At 45.5% G+C, this 14,495-nt stretch overlaps 1 protein-coding gene across 5 annotated transcripts in view; it reads left to right on the plus strand.

The window, feature by feature from the left end:
• The window catches only part of LOC112994466 (SET-binding protein), a 263,221-nt gene that overhangs the window by 118,107 nt on the left and 130,619 nt on the right, over positions 1–14,495 (plus strand). The gene's annotated exons all lie outside the window — the stretch shown is intronic.

Consider the following 14,495-nt stretch of genomic DNA (forward strand, 5'->3'; position numbering starts at 1 on the left):
AAGGAGAAGTGCCAAAACAACAAGCAGCCTAAGAAAAACGTAACGATGCCGGAGGAAGCACTATGAAGCTTAGGACAGGCTGATCTTGAAGGAGTATTACCTAGGAAATCCAGGATTCCTCAAAACCCTGTTAAAAAGCTAATGTTACTGTGTTTGAGTTAACCTATAGATAAAACAGAAGGAGTTCTGTGTTGGTTGTGTTTGTATTTCTTCCTGTTAGGATGTGAGGAAGGGGGAAAGTTCGGTGCGGGGCTGTTTTAGTTATGTCTTACTTTTGAATATTTAGCTCAGTCTGGACCAGCATGCTTGCCGGTGCTCTCTGTTCATTTTATTTTACAGAGCAAAAAATGTCTGGCGTTTTAAACATGGATACAGAAAATACCCTTTATTTCAGAATTGCTCTCAAACACCTGACGCCATCCCATGCTTCAAGTGTCCGGCTTCATTCTTTTACTCCCATCATCCCTAAAGTCAGCAAAACTTAAGCATTTAATTGTATGCCATTTTCTGTAGGGACAAACTTTAATGAGTACTCAAGGGTCTGCTTTTTTTCTTACCCTCCCTGCAGATCAGGGCCTTATTTAGTTTCCCAGCAAAAGTCAGTTCCTCATGCAGTGATTTTGTTTATGATAATTTGCTTGCATGTTCCCTTCCAGGAATTGTCACTGCCTTCCAGAAGGGAGGTTAGCGCTGGTCCCCTTGCAGTGATAATTATAATCAGACCTGTCAGCCTTCACACAGTCTACGCTTATCACTTGCATTTAGGAGGATTTTTCCCGAAGCCTATTACCAATGCTGCTTCTTAGGGAAAAATAGTCACGATTTTCCCTGCTAATCTTTGATGGCTCTCAGCTTTGAAAGCAGTGCAAGTAGCAAAATGACTGCCAGTTGTAGTTAAAGGTGCTGTCGGTCGGTGCTGGTATGGAGCTCCGCATCTGGAAAAAGAGGGAGAGGACATTGGGAAACCCTGAGGGGTTTAATGGGGTTGTGCAAACTCTTCAGGTGTGTGGGAGATGCAACGCGACTGGGCTTTTCCCGATTGCAGTGCTTACAGGAACCAGGTCTGCGGTCCTCCCCCAGGTGGGAGACAGGCAGTGGCAATGGCCGAGTCTCTCCTTGCTGTTACGGGCAGGGATCTGTCGTTCTTCCAGTGTCCGCTGTGGGGTGACCACAAAACCAGCTGTGGTCCATGGTGCCATCTGGCAGGATGGACTCACTACCATCGCTGATGGACTCACTGACACTGGCGGACCGGCGTATAAACTTGACCTGCTGAAGTCCTTCCCTCTGGGCCAAAGCAGTGGTGTCTGTTAGGATGTGATTCACTGTTTTTTTTTTCATCCACCCCAAAATGTTTGAAAATGGTCCATCCTAGTACTTCTCATCGGAAGTCACATCCCACAATTTATTAGACTTTTCATCCTATTGGTCTTATTACTAAATAATCCCCCTCTCTGCTGTGTTTGCTAACTTAAAAAAAAAAGTCAGTTTACAGCATTTCATTGTATCACCATGTTCTTGTTAATGTTTTGGGAGGTCTGAGCTCCCTTGATTTTGGTAGACCTAGAGAATGGGCAGTACTTTACAGTTTTGCACCAAAATAAATGACGGGACAGCGAGAACTCTAGTGCTCTCCGTGAACATGTATTTACAGTGTGCAGGGATATGATTTGCCTTTCTTTTATTTAAATTCACTGAGAGCTAGCGATTTATTTATCAGATGTCACTCCCTGAAGGAAGATAAATGCCATATAGCAAAGGCTTCATCTGTTATACAAATAGATTTGAAGGCTGCTTCCTATTGCGTTTCTCTGGCTGCTGTATGGGAGTGAAAAAGCCTGCGGCTGAACACAGGCAGAATGATGCTTAGCAGTAGCATCTTATGACCTTTTGATCAGCTGAGATCTCAAGCCATATTAGTGGACAGATTATGATGTGATGGAAAGAGGTCCAGGAATAGCCTTTTTATCATGAGAGCCTTCCTGCGAATGTCCTCCTTTGGTGTATTCAGGTGGTTAATCACTGGGGCCAGGGCGATGATTTCAAAACAGGGAGGTGAAATACTGATACAGGCAACCCAAACACGTTTGAGTTTGCCAGCTACATTTGGAAATTGCAGCTTGCGGTTTCTCCCTAATATCCTCCTCTTTCTATCAGGGCTGTGGGTGACACTGCAATATTTTGTAGCACTAATAACCACATTTTGGCAGAAATATCTACACAAAATGGACCCTGAGTCCTCAGACCTCAGGGGAGCTGCAGTCCCTGAATCCAAGGTATGCATGTGGTGGAGATGGATATTCGACTGTGAGGGGAGGTACTCACGTGGAAATGTCTCTGCATCATTTTTCCTATAATAACAATAGTGTTTAAACCTATTTGAACTCTGTTTAGAAAAAAATACAGGTTTTAAAAATGCACAGCCCTGATAGGAATGTTTTTTATGGAGTCTCAAATCTTGTCAAGCAGAAGCAGGGCTAACTTTTGTATTGACCTTGCCCACCTGCCTGTGCAGGATTACTCCTTAAACTTTGTTGTAGGTTCAAATTAACCTCCTCTGTATCTTAATGATCAGTATGAATCTTCAGCCTCCTTGAAAACTGGGCATTAAAGAGCACTCTTTCTTTGCTGAGTCTGCACTTCGGTAATGGTTATGCTGAATTTTTGATCTGGCTGCCAGGGCCACTTCTGGCGAGGAAGGACACGCTTAGGTTTGTGAAGCCTGCCGTAAATGCGTTGAAGTGTATATGAGTGTATGAACAGGCAGCCTGTGCTGGTTGTGTACCTGCTAGCATGGGGTTGTCCGAGTTGTGTGGTATTGAGTTTTGTTTGGTGTCGAAGCCGAAAGAGCTGATTATTTGCCTGGAGCGAATAGGCAGAAGGCCCGGCGGTGTGTGAATCCCGAATGGATATCGCTGTGAGTGAGGACACTGATGCACCAGGTCTGCAGAGCAATAGCTGCCACAGCCCTCTGAAAACTCTTTGAAAAGAAGAAGGTTATGGAGGTGGAGAAAATGCACAGCAGGACACTGGCTCCTGTTATCTCCCCCAGCCTCTTCAATCAGGTGCCTGCTGGGCTTCCCACTCCTCCTGCTTTTTGCACTAGATCATAGGATCATAAGGCATTAGACTGCTGGCATTAAGTCATCCTCCATCCTCCTGGCATTATAGCTCCCTGAGTCACGGAGCGGCAAAGAAACACTGAAGCAGGGAGCCCACATGGCGCTTTTAACTTCAGCTGTCCAGCTACAGAGGTATCCAAAGAGGGACTGCAAGGATGTGCTAGGTGCCTGACACGTCTCCACCTTTTCCACAGGAAAAGCAGGGAGTTGAGAAGGATCTGTTCACCAGGAAAGTGTTGTTGCTGAAATACAGCTCATTTGCTAGGAGAAGATGGTCCCTCCCAGGCCCTATCTGCAAACCACTGATCAGGTGCTAAAGCAGTAATGCAGATGGACAAGATCTGGAGGCTCGCAAGCAAAACAGTTCAAAGACACAGGTTCCTCTTCCATCATGGTACGGAAGCTGCTAACACTGCCGGGCCTTCTGCCTGACGTGCCCGGTCCTGTACGCTCGGCTCTTTGCAACGTAAGCGCGTGTGTTCACCTCCTTGTAGAGCAGAGGGACCTGTGGAAACAGGCTTACCCCGCTCTGAGCAACTTGGTGGCAAAGTTCACGTTGGACGGGGATGTGGATTTCCTCCAGCGTCGTATGAGTGCATGGTAGCTGTTTGAGGTGGGACGCCTCTTTTGGGCTATGCAATGTGAGGCTGCATATGTTGAAAATGTAGGCAGATGACAGTGGTGTAGGATGAGGAGAAGGAGACAGTGGCTTGTTTATGAAGTTGATCTGCCCATGTATAACACCTTTGTCTTTCATAAAGGTATAATATCTGGTTCCTTGCGATTATCCTTAAATTACAGACAGCAGTAATTTCCAGTTTCTCATTGAATAAGAGTGATTAAACAGCAAAAGAGTATTGTTATATCCGAATTTAGAGCCATACAACTCCCTTCACGTCACTGGAAAGTGGCGATCTTGGGCAGGAAAAGGGGAAGATGGACATTTATGTTACCCAAGTGTCTAAGGCTACATCTGTTTTAGGCCTATTAAACAGTGTCTGGGAATGTTGCTCAGCACGGGAGCATGGCTGGGTATAGTCAAACTACGAGACCAGTCCTTGGCACGCTTTTGGTCCATGACAACTAGTGAACTCCTAAATCATTCCTGAGCATGGATCAGGGTTCACCCCAGTAAGCTGTTTGCATTTAGCTGCTCTGTTAGGGAAGCTAAGACATGGGTTGCTAGCAGAGATATGAACCATTCTGTGCCAGTTGGCCTCAATGCCTGGGAACGTTTCTGGGCATGTTTAATTTCCTAGTGGCTGAAGAGGCTCAGGCCCAACTGAGAAACTAAACTCCATCATCCTAAACTCCATTAGTCATCAAAGGAGAGAGGGTGGCACCATCACAGGTTGATTCAGGCTCTCTAGGTCTTGACATCTCTAAACGGGCTGTAGCCCAAGCCTAAGGCAGATAAGCCTGCAGGATTCAAAGTGCTGATAGCAGAAATTCAGCTGTAATACTGTTATCCCAGAAAAGGCTATATTTCTATTTTGTTGGGCATCTTTGGCAGCAAGCAACAGCAGAGATTTCAGAATTAGATGTGAAACCTTCATCAGTACCTAACTGGAGGGGACATGCCAGAGTAAGGGAAAATACTTCAGCAGCACCCATTCTGTGGTCGCAGCAGACCTCCAGCCAGTGCATCTCTTAGTGCTGGTTTTGCCTCACGTACAAAGTAGCATGGCACAGCTGATGTGGGAACTAGTGGAAGGAAATAAGTGATTTTCCTGGTCGATCCCACTACACTGCCTTCCCCCATTTTTATAGCCTAGCTCGTGTGTCTTTCCATGAATATATGCTCTAGTACAGGTGCATTTCTTGCATATTTATTAGTTTCCTCCCCTGCCTCTCCATACTCAGATAATGAATTCTAAGTCAATGAGTTGTTCTTCTTGCAACAGTGAGAGCCACCAGTTATTTTTCTTCACAAAAAGAATTTCTTTCTTTCTCCCTCACCATAGGGCTCCCTTTTCAATCAGCTCCAGTCATGGGACTGATATTCTCTGTGATTTCGTTTTAACGTTTGGTGGTTGACAGTTAAACGTGTCCGCAGGAGACAACTGCAGGCTTAGATGTAATAAAAAGTCTCATGGAAGTATGTCTGCCATGTCTTTTGAATACAAGTAAACCCTTTATTAGATGAATAAAGTTTTATGTCAGTTTGGCCTTATCCAAATGTATCTATTTTTCACACAGAATCAAAAGCCTAGGAGAAAAAGTAACATTAATTTGACTATTGCCACCAAAATAAAATGTTTCATTACCTTTTCTTTCACTGAATCAGTTCATTCACAGGATGGTCGGCTATAATAAATGGAAACGTTTTGTGTAAACATGTCAAACAAAACCTTTTCCTTTCAAAAATACCTCAAGTGTTTGGTCACAGTGGAGCTGAAATTATTGATTGAATGTGGCACATATTTGGAAACATGACCTTAATCTGTAGGTTTCAGCGAAGAAGGTATTTTCCCCAGGTATTTCAGTAAGTCAGATAAGTAAATTATATTTTTGACATGTTAAAAACGTTCCATTTTAGACAAAGAAAGTAATATCCCAGTTGTATCACTGAAACTCAATGCTCTGCGTTGCTTGTTAACAGCTACACATTTATTGTTTTGGTGTCCCAGTTTGCTATCAGGTATCAATGCACTGCTACAGACCAAATAATCAATAGTCCTGTCAGTTGAGTATGCCCTGGAAATATAATATTACTGTTAGTATTGATCCACAGAGCAGAAATCCAGGCATCAAACTTCACAGTCATTACTTGCTAGCACCCTGATTTTTGCTTGCAGAGCAACTGGCTCGTAAATCGCTGCAGCGCGTTTCCCTCCAGGGCCCAGTGTTTCCTGCACACCCTTGTTCCCTATACAATAATGGACATGAACATAAACACAAGGGTATCGGTGCACACGCGCCTTGCAGATAGTTTCATTCCAGGCGTCTGTGGTTTCCGGGTGCAGCGAACTGTTTTCCAAGAATGCCGGTAAAATCAAGATTCATCGACTCTGGTATCCCCTGTCTAACTGTATCTTAGGATTTTTCAGATATGAGCTTCTCTTCACCTCATTCACAATGTTTCTAAAGATCATGGATGCCAGACACCTTTCTTTTCGCCTTCCAAGCAAAGAAAGGATGTGAAAAAGGTCAATGCCGTAGCAGTCCGACAGGTCAGATGCTACTACAGCCTTGCCACTATAGTCTCTGAGCAGCTGATGGTCTTTAAGATATTTATTTATACCTATATAGGTATATTTATCTCTATCTGTAGTATTTTATGAGGTAAAGAAATGCTCTTATCTGCAGGCGGAAGGACCCTGAGCACAGCTCAGTGAATAGAAGTGACCTAAATTGCACGCTGCTGCTGTAGGGTAGGTCTTTCCCTCAGCTCAGAGTAGCAGCCCAGCCAGAAGACCAAGAAATGCCCTGGTGTGCCATTGTTAGTGGGGTAGCGTGAGATGGGTCACGTGCTGGGTGGGACCAGCAGAGACCTCCTGCAGCTTTCTCCAAGCATCAGGAGGAAAGCCATTAGCGAAGGCTCATACGCATTGGCTTGCAGAGGTGACTTCAGACTCAAGTTACCAGTCAGGAGGAAGAAGTCCTGCAGCACTGAGATGTACTGGCAGCTGTAGGAGACTGGCTGTTCTTTGCTGTCCTCTCCCAACCTGAGGCTACGTCAAACTGAGGGAAGGAACAAAATGTTGTGCTTTTTGTTTGTACATGTGCATTCACACTCATCCCTGTGAGTCTGGCGGTCTTTGCCGTATCTGTAACGGCTTCACAATGATGCCATGAACGAAAGTTTGGCAGATTAATTTTACAATTGTCAGTCTTCCCAGAAGAAGCCCAGAATTTCATTAACTAAGACATAGGCATGATTTCCTATAAGCTCTTTCCAGGTTTTGCTAGATCCAGATAAATTAAATCAGCATTTCAGTTCTATGCCACCAATATTAATCGACATAGCACTCTTCATATAGCAATACTATCATTTTGGCACCTTGTATTTCAGCAGTAGCTGTATTATAGGATGTTACTGTCAATGATAACATTTCTTTAAGAAATGGGCCTGCTTGAACAGTATGAGCTCTGGGGAGCAAGTAGTCTGGACATGAGCAGAGTGTGACCCCAGTGAGAATAAACATGGAGACGTAGGCATTTGGGAAAAGCGAATAACTCCACCATGACATAATTCTCCAGACGAATCAACTAATAGTATCTGAAGGTGCTCTTGGTGAGAGCCAACTCTCAGGTCTTCATAAACAGCAGATTTATCTGTGATGCCTCTTGAGGCCCTATTGCTGAATCCGGGAAAAGATGTAGGATGATGATGGAAGGGTAGAAACAGAAGCCTCAGATGGCTGGAAGGAGTTCATAAGAGCCTCTAATGAGGTGAGGGAGGAAGAGGCTTTTGTCATAGATGCCTTACAAAGAAAGGGAATCTGGAGAAGTGGGTACCATTTATATTGCCTCTCTCCCTTCCTCAAAAAGGTGGCCTCATCCTTGATTCACTGTATTCAGGACCTGCTCTGCTTACAGAAGGTACCAGGCAGAACCATAACAAACTAGCATTTGAATAGGTAAAATTGGAGCAAACTGGTAATGACAAAAAGCCCCTTACACATTCTTGCTTAAAGCCCACTGAAACCACTGCAGACACCCAGTGGCTTCATTTTCTTTAGATCGGGCCAATACTCAGAGCATTCCTAGCTACACAACAGAAAGAGTAGTAATACCCAGACCCACGCTGATTCTGATCTGGCTCCGTATAAATCTTGCGTGACTCACTTTGCTAACGAGGTTCCCACTGCTCAGCTGTCACCATAGTGTCTGAGAAGCTTCCGATAGCGTATGAAGCAACACGACTAATGATTGTCGTTTCTTCCCTCGGGGGAGGAGTGTGTGCCGTGGAGTGTCTGCTTTGGGAGTTCTTTACAATATGGTGTTGGTACCTCCTCTAACATAAGTGCATAGTATATGCACTCACAGACCATTGTCAGAAGTCCCCATGCTCCCAAGGAGCATATTCATCAGGCTTGTTCTCGGTGCAGGAGCTTCAGATCGTCTTCTGTTATTAGCACCTGGAACATGACGCTCAAATGTCTTGGCAAGTCTACGTGAGGAATGAGATACATTTTATGTCTTGCTGGGAGAAATCAAGGTCAGGTTCGATCTTCTCAGAGCAGTTGGAGTTGCAGGGCAGTCACAATGCAGTGCTCTGCACCCACTGGAGTTTCCTATGCACTGAGGGCTTCATATCAAACATTAGCTTCCTAAATGCTCCCTGAGAGGGTATAAACAGAAATTCGGGCACTCAGCCAGCTAGAGGTAGTATGACTTACAACTTAGGGTTACAACTGTGGAAGATCATGGTGTCAGTGAGGAAGTCGTCATCGATTTTGGCTATGTAATATCAACAAAAGGAGACAACACTATGACTGCACACTCCTCCAAAATTTTTTCCCTTCCAGAAGTATCACCTCTGCTCCATAATGCCTCAGCAGCTCACTTCAGTTGCGGCAAATGAAACCACAAATGATGTCATTGTATTTTTTTTTCCATTGAACAGTGAATGAATGGCCATTTCTGCCCTTATCTTCTCTTTTAGATAAAATGCCCTCAAATGCCATCATTGAAGTTCAGAGGTCATTGGTGACTTTAAAATCCTCTCCAATTGCCTTGGATCAAAACCAAATGAAATAAAAATCAATATGAGAGTCAAGAGGCCAAGACACCAAACTGATGTGTCCAAGGCAAGCAGCTTGCTGGTTTGAGAGCATTTCTGGCAGCCATCTGCTTGTTTGAATTTGAGGATGTGACGCTTTTAAAAGTCAGAGAAAAAACACACGCTCGGCCACAGCCTCCAGATATTTTTCTTGATAACAGGATTCTCATTTTTGTGCCCATTTTCTTACAGCCTCAAGAATGTCCTGTTTTGCAATCATACTGTCAGCAGGTGTTCGTTGTGCTGAAACACTATATTGTGTAATTCTTCTCTAACTTAAAAAAAATCTTTTTGAAGGCTGAGAACTTTTCTCCTCACCCCTCTTCAAGAATGAATAACAGAACAGAGTAGGTTATTAAAAATCAATAGCCAGTCATTTGTTTACATGAGTATTTGCCCTTTTTAACTAAAAAGGGGTTTTGTTTTTTTTTTTAGTGCTGCTACTGTTTCCACTCGTCTCAGCCTTGTCTTGTGTAACAAAGAAACTGATGCTTTTATTGATGGTGTTAACAGAGACACCAATGACTGAATCACATTTAAGAGCTAAATTCCCCTTTTATTCTTGAAGGTGGCCAGGATCAAAGCATCAAGAGGCTGGGGCTGTAGGGAGAAACTTGAACTACCGACGAATCTTTCTTGTGAGCAAATAAAGACATTAGAGATTCCCCAGCTACCAGTGTGACCCCTTTAGCATGCCCACAGTTAAGAAGATGATATTGTGCTAGTCCATAAAAGTCCTTGTCACAGTAGGAGCATCATAAAGCAAATATAATATTGTTCCTGGCCCAAGGACTTTATGCCATTAAAAGTTTAAGACAGGAGTCAGTGGGTGGATAGAGGTAGTCAGGAAGCAGTGAGACAAAGGCTATGCGGTGCCTGTCTACGCACCAGCCCCCTAATTGTGGCCGGTTTTTATTGGGGGTTGTGTGCGTTGCACTGGAAGAGCTTTGCAAGAGGGCCGGTGGGTGTAACGCGAGCCCTTCTTGGGCAGGAGAGACAGCTTTACAGAGAAGAAGGCATATTAGCAGAAGGTGTTTACACTCTTACTTGGCAACTGCTTAGGGAAAACATTCTTTCCAGATTTTTTTTTTAAATATATATGAATAAGGCATTCATAAAGTAATGAAAGGTACATTTTCATCAATTAGAATGGACCCCATTAAATTCTGGACGTTTACCACATCACAATGTTTATCTGCAAGGCAATATTTCCCCATGCTTAATAAAAGGGAACAGCGGGAGTACCGCAGCAAATTTAAGCCACTTCTGGCACTCAGTGTCAAGATTTTAATGGCACCCACATTACCTTGGATGCTTTTTATAGCTTCATCTTGCTTTATGTGACAATACTTAGTTTTTATGTCGTGCTTTTTGCCCATAAATCTCAGGATCTCACAAAGCAGGGCAAGGAGCTACACCCATTTCAGGGAATGGAAAAAAACACCGAGTGAGGTGGTTTGGTTGTGGTCACAGAGCAGCTCAGAGGCCTGCTGAGAGCAGGCCTCAATCTTCTGAAATCCCATCCCGGGAACGCGTTGCATCTTCAATGGGAAGCTTTACCCGGGCTAATGTGGCGTGCGAATACACGGCTTGTGCCAAAGCCTGGGGAAGTGAATGGGAGTCTTTCCATTGGCTCCTTGGGGCCTGGATTGCAGCAAGATGCCCTTTTCTTGGGCCTGACACAGCAGGTCCACCCTGTCTTCCTGTCAGAGTCGAGTGCTGAGGGATGGAAACAAACAGTGGGGGAAAAATGCCTATTTGGTAGATAAGCAACCAGCAGGAGGCTGCCTGTGTTCTCCTTCCATTCCTGTCACTGTCACCTCATGGCCAGTTGGCTCCTTCTAGAGGGATTTTCTGTAAGTCTGGTCTGCTGAACTTGCCTGTCTGTTGTCTTCCTGTCTCAAGTTAGCCCATCAGGCTTGGAGAGTAGCTTGGGGTCAGCCTGCTCCTTCTGGAGCTTTAGGAGACCTACCAAGCCCCTTCCCCAGGCCTGTGCTTCTGCTGGTCCTAAAAGCTGTGGTGGCACCTGAACGCCCTTCTGGGAGGGAAGTCGGGATCGAGGATTTCATTTTTCATTTCCTCTCCAGTCTTGCCCTTCATGGACTGGAAAATGCACGTAGAAGATGTCAGGAGGAGTGAGGGAGGAGGGGGGTTGGTGGCATGTTTCCCTCATGATGGGACACGGTGGCTACTGAGGCCACAGAGGAATGGGACAGATGGAGACTGTCAGCAGGACCACTCTCCCCTGCTGATAGGTAGGATAGCAGTTTTCAAAAGAATAGGTGCCACAGATCAGGCTGTTTTCCCACGAAGGGGAAGTCTTTGCCTTTGTTTCTCTCCAAGCCTGTTCCTCAGCAGTACAGAGCTTTGGGAGTCCAGGGCTGTGCAAGCACAGAGCCTTGATCCACCACAGAGCTGTAGATACCATGGGTATCTACATGGATAGATAACGTGGCTTTCATATTTCCCCCAGGGAATTTAATTTGGTTTCCAGCAACATCTTATTTTCTCTGCTTCATGGAGTTCAGCAGCAGCAGGGCCAGGGTAGAGGAGAGCCGATTACCCTGCGGGTCAGGGGGGAAAGCTTTCTGCTCCCAGCTCAGCCCACTGGACTGCTTAGGCCTGCATGGGGCTCCTGGGCCTTGCAGCACTCCCATCTTTAACATACCCTCTCCATCAGCTTTGGTTGGCGTTGCAGTTCCTGCAGACGGACTGAGGCAATCGAGAGTCAGATTATATAGCCCAAGGGCCATTTAATAGGGGTCAATTCCCGACTGCCCAGAAATCGGCCCCTCACACTAGAAATACAGTATTCCCCCTTCAAGGTCCCATCTTGGCCCTTGCATCATAGCCATGCACCATAATCTCCTTGTGATTCTCCACGCGAATGTGCACCTCAGTCCCTCCTACCTATCTAAGCTTGCCCAGTGTAGCACACTCTCTACTGCTGCTATTCTGCTTGCTAGAACCCCTTTTTCTGTCTATCTTCTTTTTTTCCCGTTTTCAATTTCTCTCTCCCTCATTTTGCACCTCTGAGGTGAAAATTCTTGGAGGATCTTCACCCGAGTGACTGGCCCAAAGCTCTGGGTTGTGTCATGTGTATGTAAAGGTGGGCAGACCATGTAGAAAGTGTAAAATACGGTGTTCATGCAGTTTCCTTCCAAATGTGGTATTTCATTAGGACTGAGAGCCATCCTGCCTTACTGAGCAAGCAGAACCTCTGCTCTTCATCTCCAAATCCCATCTAAAATCATCCTTAAGCCTAGCATCTTAATAAATAGAGGAAGAGCTATTAATCCTGTTTCCATACAGAGGAAACTGAGGCACAAAGAGTTTAATGAAAGGTGCAGACGCACAGAGAGCCTGTGGCAGGACTGGGAAGCGAACCAAGATCTCCTGAAACAGAGAGCAGTGCCTTAACGCCGAGGCCGTCCTTCTTGTCTCTGAATCAGGAACCTGTGGTGTTCCTAAATTGCCGTTCTGTGTTACAGATGGGCATGCTGGCCAGCCTTATTGCGAGTCTGAGGGGCCACGCTTCGGTCAGGCCTGGAAACGTTGGCTGTTGAAGGGCCACCACGTTCCTTGGAATCCTGCTGCGAGTTCTTTGCCATTGCGCGTCAGACAGTTTTGCAAGCAGCTTTTTTGCGGGAGAGACGAGGGGGCTGGCTGCTGGCAGCTCCGGGAATCTTTCGGAGTCACGCTGCCAACCGCCCTCTCCCTTTGGTGCTGGGATTCTCCCTGAGCGGAGCTGTCTGTGATTTGTAATGACTGAATATATGACTGATGAGCCTCGGCGGGCTCCCCCACAATCCCTCCTCCTTGGAAACGAGCTGTAAATCTAAATGGATTGTATCCCAGCGAAATCGGCCAATGAATGAATCAATCAGGCAGGCTCAGAAACATTCCCACCGGTTCCAAGGAGATGTCATGCTAGAAAATGACTCCCTGATAATTGAGGAGACCTGCAGTCCCTCTGCACGGCTGCAGAGCGGCTGCCGCTGCGGTTTTTCCCATTAAGGGAGCCTGTGGTTATGCAGCTCTTGACAGGCTAGAAGAGAAGGTGAAGGAAGTGGGCAATAGCATCCTTCCTCGACTTCATTTAGAGTAAAGCTCACAGGTGCTGCACTTGGATGGAGCACTTTCTAATTGAAGTAGCTGGAGCAATTGCGACGATAAACTCTACTATGAATATGAGATTCCTCCAGCTCCCGTTGCAGCCGAAGGGGAGATGCAAAGCCAGGGGAATGACGGTGTATCCTGGAGTCTTGTCTGTCCTTTGCACAGCTGAGAAAGGAGCTTTTTGCTTCTAGATCTGGCCTTCCTCCAAAGCTCAGATCAGAGGGTTAGGACCAGACCTAGGGAGTTGAGTGGAAATAAAAAAGAGAGTTAAACATGTGTCTCAGCCCTAAGCCAAGCTTCTCTTCCAGATGAAATTTAAAAAAAAAGAAAAACCCCCAACCCCACATACCTCTCTGCAGATTAATGGTTTTGTGGTACTTTGATGCCTCTGGCCAAAATTTTCACTGTCTGTACTGGCCTGTGCCAGCTGCCTGACATTCCCTCTCTCCTGGCTCCACCAGGCATCTGATTTTCTGGAAGGAGGCTCAAATTGAAGGATGAGGGTGCTTTGACCAAAGGGTCTGGCAAGTTGGAGGAGAAGCATTTCCTGAGCAGACAAACTCAGTCATTATTAACTTTTATTGAATGGCATGAGAAATATGCCAAAGTGTATGTATGGGCATGTGTATGTATTTTACTATGCTTTTACTTACATGCTGAGTAAAGCACTTAAACCAACCTTTGGTGATAAGACCAGGTGCAATTTTCACCCCTGTATTTAAATCACAGCATTTTAGGTTCTCTGTTCAGCCTGCACAGGTAGGGCTTGGATGTCCTATTTGGTAGCTCTAGAGCTGAGCTCCTGAAGACCTGGGCAGAAGAAGAGATGAAATGATTCAAGTTCCCAGTCAGGCCTGTTTCTCTCCACATGTTTTCCCCACGTTCCTTAGTTTGTGCAAAGCTTCATCCCTTCCTGTCGTGGCAGGTGGACAGGGCTGGGGAAACGTATCCCAGAGTTGCTGTCTGTAGATACAGGCCTGATAAACTCCAGAAGGAAAAAAGAGCAATCAGCTACATGAGAACTGAACAAATTAAATGTCTGAGTAGTATTTCAAAAGAGAACATGGGCGGCATCAGAAATTTTCCATCAACTGTAATAGCACCAATTACTTTGCCAATTGCTGATTCCATCGTGATTTGTTTAGTGCAGTCATGCTCCGGACTCTTGCCTGGGCTGATAGGCTTTGTTTATTCTTGACTGATCATTTGCAGCACTTTTTTCTCTCTCTTCTTGTGCTGTCCTTCCCCCTGGGCCCAGCTGGAAGCCAAGAATAGTCTTCCTCCCACGTGCTCATTTCCAGCCAGGGCAGGGTATCGGTGAGGGGTGATGAGTCTCTTGGAAGCAGGAGACTCTGCTGCTGCTGTTCCCGACTTCTCAGGAGGTGCAAAAATGATCCTTCCCCTCCTTCTCTGCCACCCATTTTTTTAAAAAAAAAAAACAAGATTCCCCCCAAGAAGCTAAGCAGTTAGTCAAGGAACGTGCTTGGGATCTTATTGGGCGGTAGCTGTGGAGCTGAACACTTCTG

Source organism: Dromaius novaehollandiae, chromosome W (assembly GCF_036370855.1).
Source record: "Dromaius novaehollandiae isolate bDroNov1 chromosome W, bDroNov1.hap1, whole genome shotgun sequence".
NCBI classification, from domain to species: Eukaryota; Metazoa; Chordata; class Aves; order Casuariiformes; family Dromaiidae; genus Dromaius; species Dromaius novaehollandiae.